We start from the raw sequence: 11,263 nt of genomic DNA, 5'->3' as shown, positions 1-11,263 counted from the left end.
GTATAAGAAACAAGAGTATCTGTTTCAACATTGGAGAAATGCATGTTCAGTATCTGTATGGAGACAGACTGACTAGACTGGGATTATCTCCGAGGAGAAACTGAGGACTGCAGATCCTGGAGATCAAAGTCAAGGATGTGGTGTTGGAAAAACACAACAGGTCAGGCAACATCCGAGGGGCAGAAGAATCAACGTTTCGGTCAAAAGCCCTTCATCAAGAAAGAAGCTTGTGAGCCCGGGGTGGAGAGATAAATGGGAGGGGGAATGGGGGCGGTGTTAGCTTAATTGAAGTAACATCAAATATTTCACTTGGCAGGGAATTCCATAGATTAACAACCCTCTGGGTGAAGAAGTTCCTTCTCAATTCAGTCCTAAATTTGCTCCCTCTAATCTTGAGGCTATGCCCTCTTGTCCTAGTTTCACCTGCCAGTGGAAGTATCCTCTCTACTTCTATCTTCTCTATTCCATTCATAATATTATATGTTTCCATACGATCTCCCCTCTTTCTTCTAAATTCCAACACATATAATCCCAGCCTAGAGTGTGACGCTGGAAAAGTACAGCAGGTCAGGTGCAAGGGTCAAGAGAATCGACGTTTTGGGCAAAAGCCCTTCATCAGGAATGAGGCTGGTGAGCCCAGGGGGTGGAGAGATAAATGGTAGGAGGGGTGAGTCTGAAGGGAAGGTAGCTGAGAGTGCAATAGGTGGATGGAGTTGGGGGAGCAGATTTAAGACCAAATTGAGAAGGAAGTTCTTCACCCATGGGGTTGTTAAACTATGGAATTCCTTGCCCAGTGAAGTAGTTGGTGCCACTTCAATAAATGTTTTTAAAGCTATGATAGATATTTTTTGAACAATAAAAGAATTAAGGGGTATGGTGAGAGCGTGGGTAAGTGGAGTTGTTGTCCACAAAAAGGTCAGCCATGATCTTATTGAATGGCAGAGCAGGTTCGAAGGGGCTACTCCCGCTCCTAGTTTTTATGTTTTAATGTATATGTTTGAATTACAGTAAAAAGTGGTAGTTGAATCAAACGATTCTCAGTGATTCGTTCCTTCAAACATTACTCCACCATCCCCAGAAAATTACTCGGTTTTGTTCGATGAGGGAAAGGGGACAGGATAGCGAGGAGCAGACAGCAGCAGCATTTTATTTAACATAAGGGTATGGAAGCTGTTAGTTTAGAGCAGAGAGCCTGACACAATCTGTTTGTGGTGCCATCATTGTCACGGCCCTTCTGTAAGGGCGCGTGTGTACCAGATTGATGCCAGCTTTTAAATGTGATATCCATAAAATGTAAGAGCAAAAATAGGCCATTCAGCCCATTGAGTCTGCTCCATCATTCAATAGGATAATGGCTGATCTGATCATCCTCTACTTTCCTGCCTTTTTCCCTACAACCTCGGATTCCCCTTATTGATTAAAAATCTGTCTCTCAGCTTTGAATATACTTGATGACACAGTCTTGACAGCTCTCTGCGGTGAAGAGTTCCACAAACTCACTACTCTCTGACAGAAAAGAAATTATCGCCATCTCTGTTTTAAGTGGGCCATCCCTTATTATGAGAGATTATGTCCCCTAGTCTCATCACCCTGCCTTGCCCCCTAAAAAGTTTGTACTTTTCAATAAGGTCGCTCTTCTAAACTCCAAAGAGTACAGACCAAAATTGCACAACCTCTCCTCAGAAAACACTCCCTTCATATGCAGGATCACCTGAACAAATCTTCTCTGGTCTACCCCCAGTGTCAGTATCATCGTTGCATAGATGGGGGGAGAAAACAAACACCACAATGAGATTTCAGATCATACTCCGAGATCATTAGTCCAGTTTACTAGTTTAGTAACATTATCACCTTTCCCACACAGATGACAAGCAATATCTATTGCCAAAAAGAGAAAATCTAAGTATCGCCCTATGACCTTTCCATCACTAAATTCCCCCACAATCAACATCTAAGGGTTACCATTGACCAGAAAGTGAACTGGACCAGTCACATAAATCCAGTGGCTACAAGAGCAGGTCAGAGGAATCTTGAGCAAGTAACTCACCTCCTGATTTCTCAAATCCTTGACCATTATCTACAAGACATGTGATGGAATAACACACCCCCACCCCTTCTCCCCATGCCCACCAGTTGGTTGCAGTTGCAACCACGCAAGTAGCTCAACACCATCCAGGACAAAGCAACCCACTAGATTAGCACTACATTCACAATCACCCATACCCTCCACCACTGACACAAGGTGGCAGCAGTGTATACTATCTACAAGATGCACTGCAAAGACTCACGAAGCCTCCTTAGTAATACCTTCCAAACCCACAACCATTTCCATCTAGAAGGGACAAGGACAGCATATATATGGAAACACCACCCCCTGCACGGTCCCCCCAAGCCACGCACCATTCTGATTTGCAAATACATTCCTATTCTTTCAGGGTCTCTGGGTCAAAATCCTGGAACTCATTCTCATAACAGCCTTGTGGATGTATTACACCCCACAGACTGCAGTTGTTCAAAAACCAGTACACTACCACTTTTATAGGGGGAAATTAGGGACAGCAATGAATGCTGCTCCAGCTGGCAACACTGGCATCCCATGAAAGAATGCTAATTGGAGATTTGATCCTATTTGGGGGTAGATTTGGGATTGGCTATATGTCAGACCTGCAGTTGGCAGTGATTTCAAGAGCAATAGGACATCGAACCACAGAATTAGGGCAATTAGTCCTTTGTATACCTGCTATGCATGTATTTCAAAAGTCAATTGCGCCAGCATTATACTGTTGTATTGATAAAGAATACTGTCAGAAACAATTATTTTCAAAGAACAAAAAAACAAAGAAGAAAGAAAATTTACAGCCTAGGAACATGCTCTTCAGCCCTTCAAGCCTATGCCAATCCAAATCCATCGTCAAAACCTATCACCCAATTCTTAAGGATCAGCATCCCTTTGCTCCTACCTGCTTATGCATCTGTCCACACATCCCTTAAATGAATCTACCGGGCCTGCCTATACTACCTTGCTGGCAACACGTTCCAGGCACCTACCAACCTCTGTGTAAAGTACTTTCTGCATGTATTCCACCTTAACCTTTTCTCATCGCGACTTGAACACATGATTGAATCCTTCACCCTGGGAGAAACCTTATCTCTACCCACCCTGTCTATACCCTTCATGATTTTGTAAACCTCAATCAGGTCCTCCCTCAATCTCCTTTCTTCTAGTGAAAACAAACCTAACCTACTCAACTTCCCTTCATAGCTAGCATCTTCCATACCAGGCAACATCCTCAAAAACCTTCTCTGCACCCTCTCCAAATTATCCACATCCTTTTGGTAATGTGGCGAACAGAACTGTACACAGTATTCTAAATGCAACCGAACCAAAGCCTTGTACAATTTTAATATGACCTGTCAGCTCTTATACTCAATACCCCATCCGATGAAGGCAAGCATACCATATTCCTTCTTGACCACTCTATCCACCTGTGCAGCCACCTTCAGGATACAATGGACCTGAACTCCCAGATCTTTCTGCTCATTAACTTTTCTCAAGGCTCTTCCATTTACAGAATAGTTTGCTGTAGAATTAGAGCTTCCAACATTCAAATAAAGGCCCGTTCCTCCCTAACAGCTGGAAATCCAATGTCCCAGTGTTTTACTTGTGGGAAAAAAATCACTACATTCATAGTTCTGGGTGTTACTCTACCCATAGTTCTGCTCAACAGACAGTTCACTGTGATTTAGTCCTTTAACCCTCTCCAGGGTTCCCATAACACCAAAGAAAACTCCCTTCCGTCAGTGACTTTCTTTGTATCACTTTTCATCAAGCCATCTCTTCATTCTTTCTCAAGAACTGGTGACAAACTGTTTCACAAGGACAATAGTACCATGTTGCAATCTTGGAGCTTTGCTCCATTTTCTGAAAGTTGCTGCTTATCTCTTTTTCAATATTGATGAAACCAAGGAATCAGGAAGGGTTACGTGCTACAAGACTGGTTTAATTTGCTGTCTCAAAATCATTTCAAATGCCTCCAAGGCTGGGGGAGTAGGAAAGATGTCAAACTTGAAAGGGCTCAGAAAAGATTTACAAAGATGTTGCCAGGGTTGGAGGGTTTGAGCTACAGGGAGAGGCTGAATGGTCTGGGGCTGTTTCCCTGGAGCATCGGAGGCTGATGGGTTGTTGATTTTATAGAGGTGAGTGAATTTATAGAGGTTTATAAAATCATGAGGGGTAAGGAGAGACAAGGTCTTTCCCCAGTGTAGCAGTGTCCAATCCAGAAGGAAAGAGGGGAAAGATTTTAAAAGGGACCTAAGAAACAACTCTCACACAGACAAGATGTGTGTATGTAGTGAGCTGCCAGAGGAAGTGGTGGAGGTTGATACAATGATAACATTTCAAATACATCTGGATGGAGACATGAATAGGAAGGGTTTAGAGGGATATGGGCCAAGTGCTGGCAAATGGGACTAGATTGGGTTGGGATATCTGGTTGGCATGGACGAGTTATACCGAAGGGTCTGTTTTCCATGTTGTACAACTCTAAAGGTGGGATTTAGTGGTTTCAAACTAAGCTGCTTTCACTCTTTTTCTACAAGGGGGATTGATGGTGTCTGAGTCAGTGTCTCCTGGAAACAGCTCACGGGTGCAGCGTGAGTAGTACATCTTGCTGATGTGACAAGCAGACACTGGACAGCATTGGATTCCAGATCTCGCTCCTGCGTGATGTGGAGCGGGGAATACGTCTGCAGCTGAGACTCCTGTCTTGAATGGGTCAGAAAAATGTATCCAGATGTGGCTGCAAAATGTAAATAGAAGATATGAAGAAAGAAATTTAAAAAGATATGAAGAGAGATAAAATGGAAAGAGAACACGGCAAATAAAAGAACAGAGAAAGAAAATGGAAGATAAAGAGATAGAGGAGGGTGTAAAGAGAGAGAGATAGTGAGAGCTTGGTCCGGGGGGGGGGGGTGGCTGGCGAATGCCAGTCGGCCCGCCCTATCCGTGATATAACCCATCCCTCTCCAGTTTCCCCACCTCCAACTCCCTGGACTGTTTAGTTCCCTCTGGTTCCGGGCATCCCGCCTATTGTACCAGTTCCTTCTAATTAACGCCATATGTTTTTTTAAAAAGAAAAACCTTTATCATTTTAAAACGGCGCCCTCCCGTTATTAAAATCGCCCAGTTTAGAACGAGCGTTAATTATCAATGGACCACTGATCCGAGTAATCCTCTCCCCGAGAACTGACCGAGATTTACGGGGAGGGGGTGGTGAGGCTTGTCACAAATCAAAGGTGAACTTTTTATAAAGAAAATAAAACAGTAAGAGATTTCGCCAAGATAAACTCTAAACTTTAAACCATTGGGAAGGAGTATCTCTCGGTATTTTCTTCTGAACTGGAACATAACACATTTCAAAGTTACAGGTTCAATTGCGCAGTTTCTAATTGTTCGAGAAATAATATTATTCTAAAAATAATACAGGCCCTTGTTTAAGCGGAAGTTCGCTCCTGGCTAAGCCGGTTGTATACGGAAATGAAACTCTTCCAATTCAGACCCTAATCCTTTCCAATGAGCGCTTCCCCATCGCGGTGGTCAGACATCCAGGAAAGTGAGCGAATGCTGCTGTCTCTTTTGTGAGAGGGCGGCAGATTAAAAAAGCAATAAAAGTTAAAAGGAGCCAAATCCGATTCTGGCTCTTTGGAGACTCATTCGACGCGGTTAATCCGTGAGTTTGAAGCAGGAGCACAGACTGTAACTTGGCCCAGGGTCGCCGGCAGCAGGGGGTGGCCGCACCACTGCAGCACCCAGTTATAACATGGGAATTTAATTATATCTCAAAGAGAACTGTCTCGCCTCCCGCCCAGAAGGGACACAGGAGGCTCCTGAAAGCCAGGATTAATTTCAGAGATAACTTTGAGCTCTGCGCAGAGAGGGATAGTGAGTGCTCAACAGTGGTGCATAGGCAGAGCCAGAAATAGAGAGAAGGGCAGACATACATTGAGTGTGAATAGTATATGGAAGGCTAGATGGGATTACAGAGATAGGGAGGGTGTAGGGACTGGAGGAGGTTGCAGAGATAGGGAGGGATGAACGAGTTAGAACATAGAACATTACCATGCAGCCCCCGATGTTGCGCTGACCAGTGGAACCAATGTGAAGCCTACACTATTCCATTTTCATCCATATGTTTATCCAATGACTGTTTAAATGCCCTTAAATGCAAGCAGGGCATTCCTCGCACCCAGTGCTCTCTGAGTAAAGAAACTACCACTGACATTGGTCCTATATCTATCACTCCCCCTTAATTTAAAGATACGTCCCCTTGTGCTAGCCATCACCATCCGAGGAAAAAGGCTTTCACTGTTCACCCTATCTAACCCTCTGATTATTTTATATGTCTCAATAAAGTTACCTCTCAATCTTCTCTCTAACAAAAACAGCCTCAAGTCCCTCAGCCTTTCCTTGCAAGACTTCCCTCCATACCAGGCAACATCCTGGTAACTCTCCTCTGCACCCTTTCCAAAGCTTCCACATCTTCCTATAATGCAGTGACCAGAAATGTACGCAATACTCCAAGTGCTGCCGCATCAGAGTTTGGTACAGCCGCAACATAACCTCATGGCTCCAAAACTCAATCCTTCTACCAATAAAAGCTAACACACCGTATACCTTCTAATAACCCTATCAACCTGGATGGCAATTTTCAGGGATCTGTGCACATGGACACTGAGATCTCTCAGCTCATATACACTACCAAGAATCATACCATTAGCCCAGTACTCTGCATTCCTGTTACTCCTTTCAAAGTGAATCACCTCACACTTTTCCACACTAAACTCCATTTGCCATCTCTCGCCCAGCTCTGCAGCTTATCTATGTCCCTCTATAATGTGCAAAATCCACAACTCCACTGACCTTCGTGTCATCCACAAATTTACTAGCCCATCTTTCTACACCCTCATCCAGGTCATTTATAAAAATGACAAACAGCAGTGCCCCCAAAACAGATCCTTGCAGTACACCACTAGTAACTAGACTCCAGGATGAACCCTTCACCCTTTGTCTTCTTACAGTTAGCCAATTTCTGATCCAAACCACTAAATCACCCTCAATCCTATGCCTCCATGATGCAATAGTCTACCATGTGTCACCTTATCAAATGCCTTACTGAAATCCATATACACCACATCAACTGCTTTACCCTCATCCACCTGTTTGGTCACCATCTCAAAGAACTCAATAAGGTTTGTGAGGCATGACCTACCCTTCACAAAACCATGTTGACTTAATCAACTTATTCTTCTCTGGACAATTAGAAACCCTATATCTTATAATCTTTTCCAACACCTTACCCACAGCCGAATTAAGGCTTACTGGTCCATCATTGCCAGGATTGTCTCTACTCCCTTTCTTGAACAAGGGACAACATTTGCTATCCTCCAGTCTTCTGGCTCTATTGACAACATAAAGATCAAAGCCAAAGGCTTTGCGATCTCCTCCCTGGCTTCCCAGGGGATCTTAGGATAAATCCCATCTGGCCCAGGGGACTTAGCTATTTTCACACTTTCCAAAATTGCTAACACCTCCTCCTTGTGAACCTCAATCCTATCTAGTCTAGTAGCCTGTACCTCAGTATTGTCCTTGACAACATTGTCCTTTTCAAGTGTGAATACTGACGTAAAATATTCATTTAGCATATCCCCGATCTCCTCTAACACTATGCACGACTTCCCACTCCTGTCCTTGATTGGCTCTAATCTTTCTCTGGTCATTCTTTTATTCCTGATAATATCTATAGAAAACTTTAGGGTTTTCATTGATCCTACCTGCCAAAGACTTCTCATGTCATCTTCTGGCTCTTCTTAGCTCTCTCTTTAGGTCTTTCCTGGCTAACTTGTAACTCTCAAGTGCCCTAACTGAGCCTTCACATCTCATCTGGAAATAAGCTTTCTTCTTCCTCTTGACAAAAGATTCAACCTCTTTATGAAACAATGGCTCCCTCGCTTGGCTACTTCCTCCCTGCCTGACAGGTACATACTTATCAAGGAGATGCAGTAGCTGTTCCTTGAATAAGCTCCACATTTCAATTGTGCCCATTCCCTGCAGTTTCCTTCCCCATCCTATGCACCCTAAATCTTGCCTAATCACATCATAATTGCCTTTTCCCCAGCTATAACTCTTGCTCTGTGATATATAACTATCCCTTTCTATCACTAAAGTAAACATAACTAAATTGTGGTCACTATCACCGAAGTGCTCAACTACCTCCAAATCTTAACACCTGGCCAGGTTCATTACCCAATACCAAATCCAATGTGGCCTTGCCCCTTGTTGTCTTATCTGCATACAGTGAGAAAGTGAGGACTTTCAGTTGAGAACACTTCGACTACTCCTCCCACTCCGCCAAGTCCTGGGTCTCCTCCATCACCATCCCCTCACCACCCGATGCCTGGAGGAACAATGCCTCATCTTCTGCCTTGGAACCTTCCAACTACACAGCATCAATGTGAATTTCACCGGTTTCCTCATTTCCCCAGCCCCACTTTATTACAGTTCCAACCTTACAACTTGGCACAACCCTCTTGAACTGTCTGACCTGTCCATCTTCCTTCCCACCCATCTGCTCCACCCTCCTCTCTGACCTATCACCATTGCCCCCACCTTCATCTACCTATTGCACTCTCAGCTACCTTTCCCCCAGCCCCAATCCCCACCTCCATTTATCTCTCCACCCCCTCCACTCACAAGCCTCCTGAAGGGCTCTTGCCCAAAATGTCAATTCTCCTGCTCCTCAGATGCAGCCTGACCTGCTGTGCTTTTCCAGCACCCCACTCTCGATTCTTGTCAGGAAACCATCCTGCACACATTGGACAAAAACTGACCCATCTAAAGTACTCAAATTATAGTATTTCCAGTCAATATTTGGAAAGTTAAAGACCCCCCATAGCAACTACCCTGTTACTCTTGCTCCTATTCAGAGCTGGAGGAGGTTACAGAGGTAGGAAAAATGTCGGGGCTGGAGGAGGTGACTGAGATATGCACGAATTTGGGGGAAAAAGGAATTTTAAACTTGAAAGATTTGTGTTGCCTCAAATTGAGAAAGAATTTGGGAGTGAAATGGAGTGATGTGGAGTAGTCTGCTTTTGGGAATATAACATATATTAAGGGATTGTGTGGAGAATGTGAAGGTATTAAAGTGGTAAAAATTTCTGTTTTAAAACAGATTTTTACTACGTCTTTGTGGAAATAAGGTCAAGAGGGTAAGTGGCACTGTTGATTACAGAAAGTCAATTGATTTTGGAAAGTAGCCAAACAAAACATTTGGTGAAATATGATATGGGGTTTATTGCCCTTAATTGATGGAAATCCTGACTTTGAAAGAGACTAAACTGCCTGTTCTGGTAATCCAGGAATCATTTTTCTGTTTTTCTGTTTTGGGAATCTTGGCGATCTAAGAAGGAGGAGGGGTTAGAAAGCTGTTCAAAGCTGCAGAAGCACCGCAACACTGTCCTGTACTCGTCCAGTCTCTTGGGTATTTGGTAACGGGATAAAGTCTCTCTTGACGACCTGGCTGGCAAACCCTGTGAACATTGTCCAAGGGAGTGAACCCAGCTAGCTGCAGCCGCTTCCAGGTTGTCACTCAGCTCATCAGCAGGACAGTCCTCAGTCTGTGTAACATATGAAGGTTTCTCTCAGCTCCAGGTGAGGTACTCATAGATCATCGTCAAAGCCGCCTCTCCAATCAGATTCCACCGGCTCTTTAACTCTGTAAACGGAGTGCGATAAGGCAAGTAAAAGGTAGATAGAATCTCCCGCTGTTTCCGGGGCAACAGGTGGGGGTGAAATATAAATCGGGGAGGATGTTGACTTTATGGGCTTGGCCTTTACAACAGCGTCATTTTGAGTGTTATAAACCGAAAGCCACAGATCACTGGAGTAAATGCGAAATTGCTGGCGATTTTCTGGCTACAAACCAGAAACAATTTTATTTTAAAAAAAGAGATGAGGTTCATAAACGACTCGACAGAGGTCGACTGTAAACCGAGAAAGAGTTTAAGGAGTTGAATTGGAAACGTTCAAAGCGAGACTCGGTGCTGTTGCAGTCAATGGAACAGACCTGGGCAGTTCTCCCCAGTGTCCTGACCAGTATTTATCCCTCAGTACAACATGTTGTACATTCAAATATCATGAACTTTTGATGATCAAAAGTCAAAAGCTATGACAGTGGGTGTTAAACGAAAATCAGATCAGTCACCATCTTATTGAATGACGAAAAACCTCGAGGGACAGAATAGCCGGCTGCTTTCCTTATGATGTTAGGAACTGCACATAAACATAAACATAATTAACCATTAAATGCTTTGAGAAATTCTGAGCTGAAGCTGGCTGACATTTTTAAAAATGTACTGAGTGGTCCTTAGACTTACTTGCTGCTTGTGGCTGTCATTAAATCAAAGACTGGCTCATTCCATTTCCCAGAACTAAACTTTATTCATAACATTTAGGAAGATACCTTAACTAACAGTTCAAATTAGACGTGACATACAGTGCAAACTCTGAGTTATCGGAGATTCCTCTCCACACTCACAAGGACAGCCACTATATCCACTTCCAGTGAGCATTTTACGTGCTACCCCACTATACCACAGAAGCATCTTAGACAGCGGATTTTCCCTCTTGAACCTTGCAATGAGCCAGACACATCAAGAGTTTTGTACACCCAAAGAGCAGTGGGTTTCAGATAAGCCAAACCACATCTTTCATTGAGCAGATCTCAATCCAAACTAGTGAATACTACCTTGGGTGACCCAGTGATTCGCACTGCTGCCTCACAGCACCAGAGAACCAGGTTTGATTCCAGCCTCGGGTGTCTGTGTGGTGTTTGGAAAAACAATGACTGCAGATGCTGGAAACCAGATTCTGGAGTAGAGTGGTGCTGGAAAAGCACAGCAGTTCAGTCAGCATCCGAGGAGCAGGAAAATCGACGTTTTGGGCAAAAGCCCTTCATCAGGAATAAGGCAGAGTGCCTGAAGGGTGGAGAGATAAATGAGAGGGGGGTGGGGTGGGGAGAAAGTAGCATAGAGTACAATAGGTGAGTGGGGGAGGGGATGAGGGTGATAGGTCAGAGAGGAGAGTGGGGGAAGGTAGCAAAGAGTACAATGGGAGAATGGGGGTGGGAATGAAGGTGATAGGTCAGAGAGGAAGGTGGAGTGGATTGGTGGAAATGAAGATAGACAGGTAGGGCAAGTCATGGGGACA

The sequence above is a fragment of the Chiloscyllium punctatum genome, chromosome 21 (genome assembly GCF_047496795.1).
Source record: "Chiloscyllium punctatum isolate Juve2018m chromosome 21, sChiPun1.3, whole genome shotgun sequence".
NCBI lineage: Eukaryota > Metazoa > Chordata > Chondrichthyes > Orectolobiformes > Hemiscylliidae > Chiloscyllium > Chiloscyllium punctatum.
Note: the sequence above shows the minus strand (reverse complement) of the source record.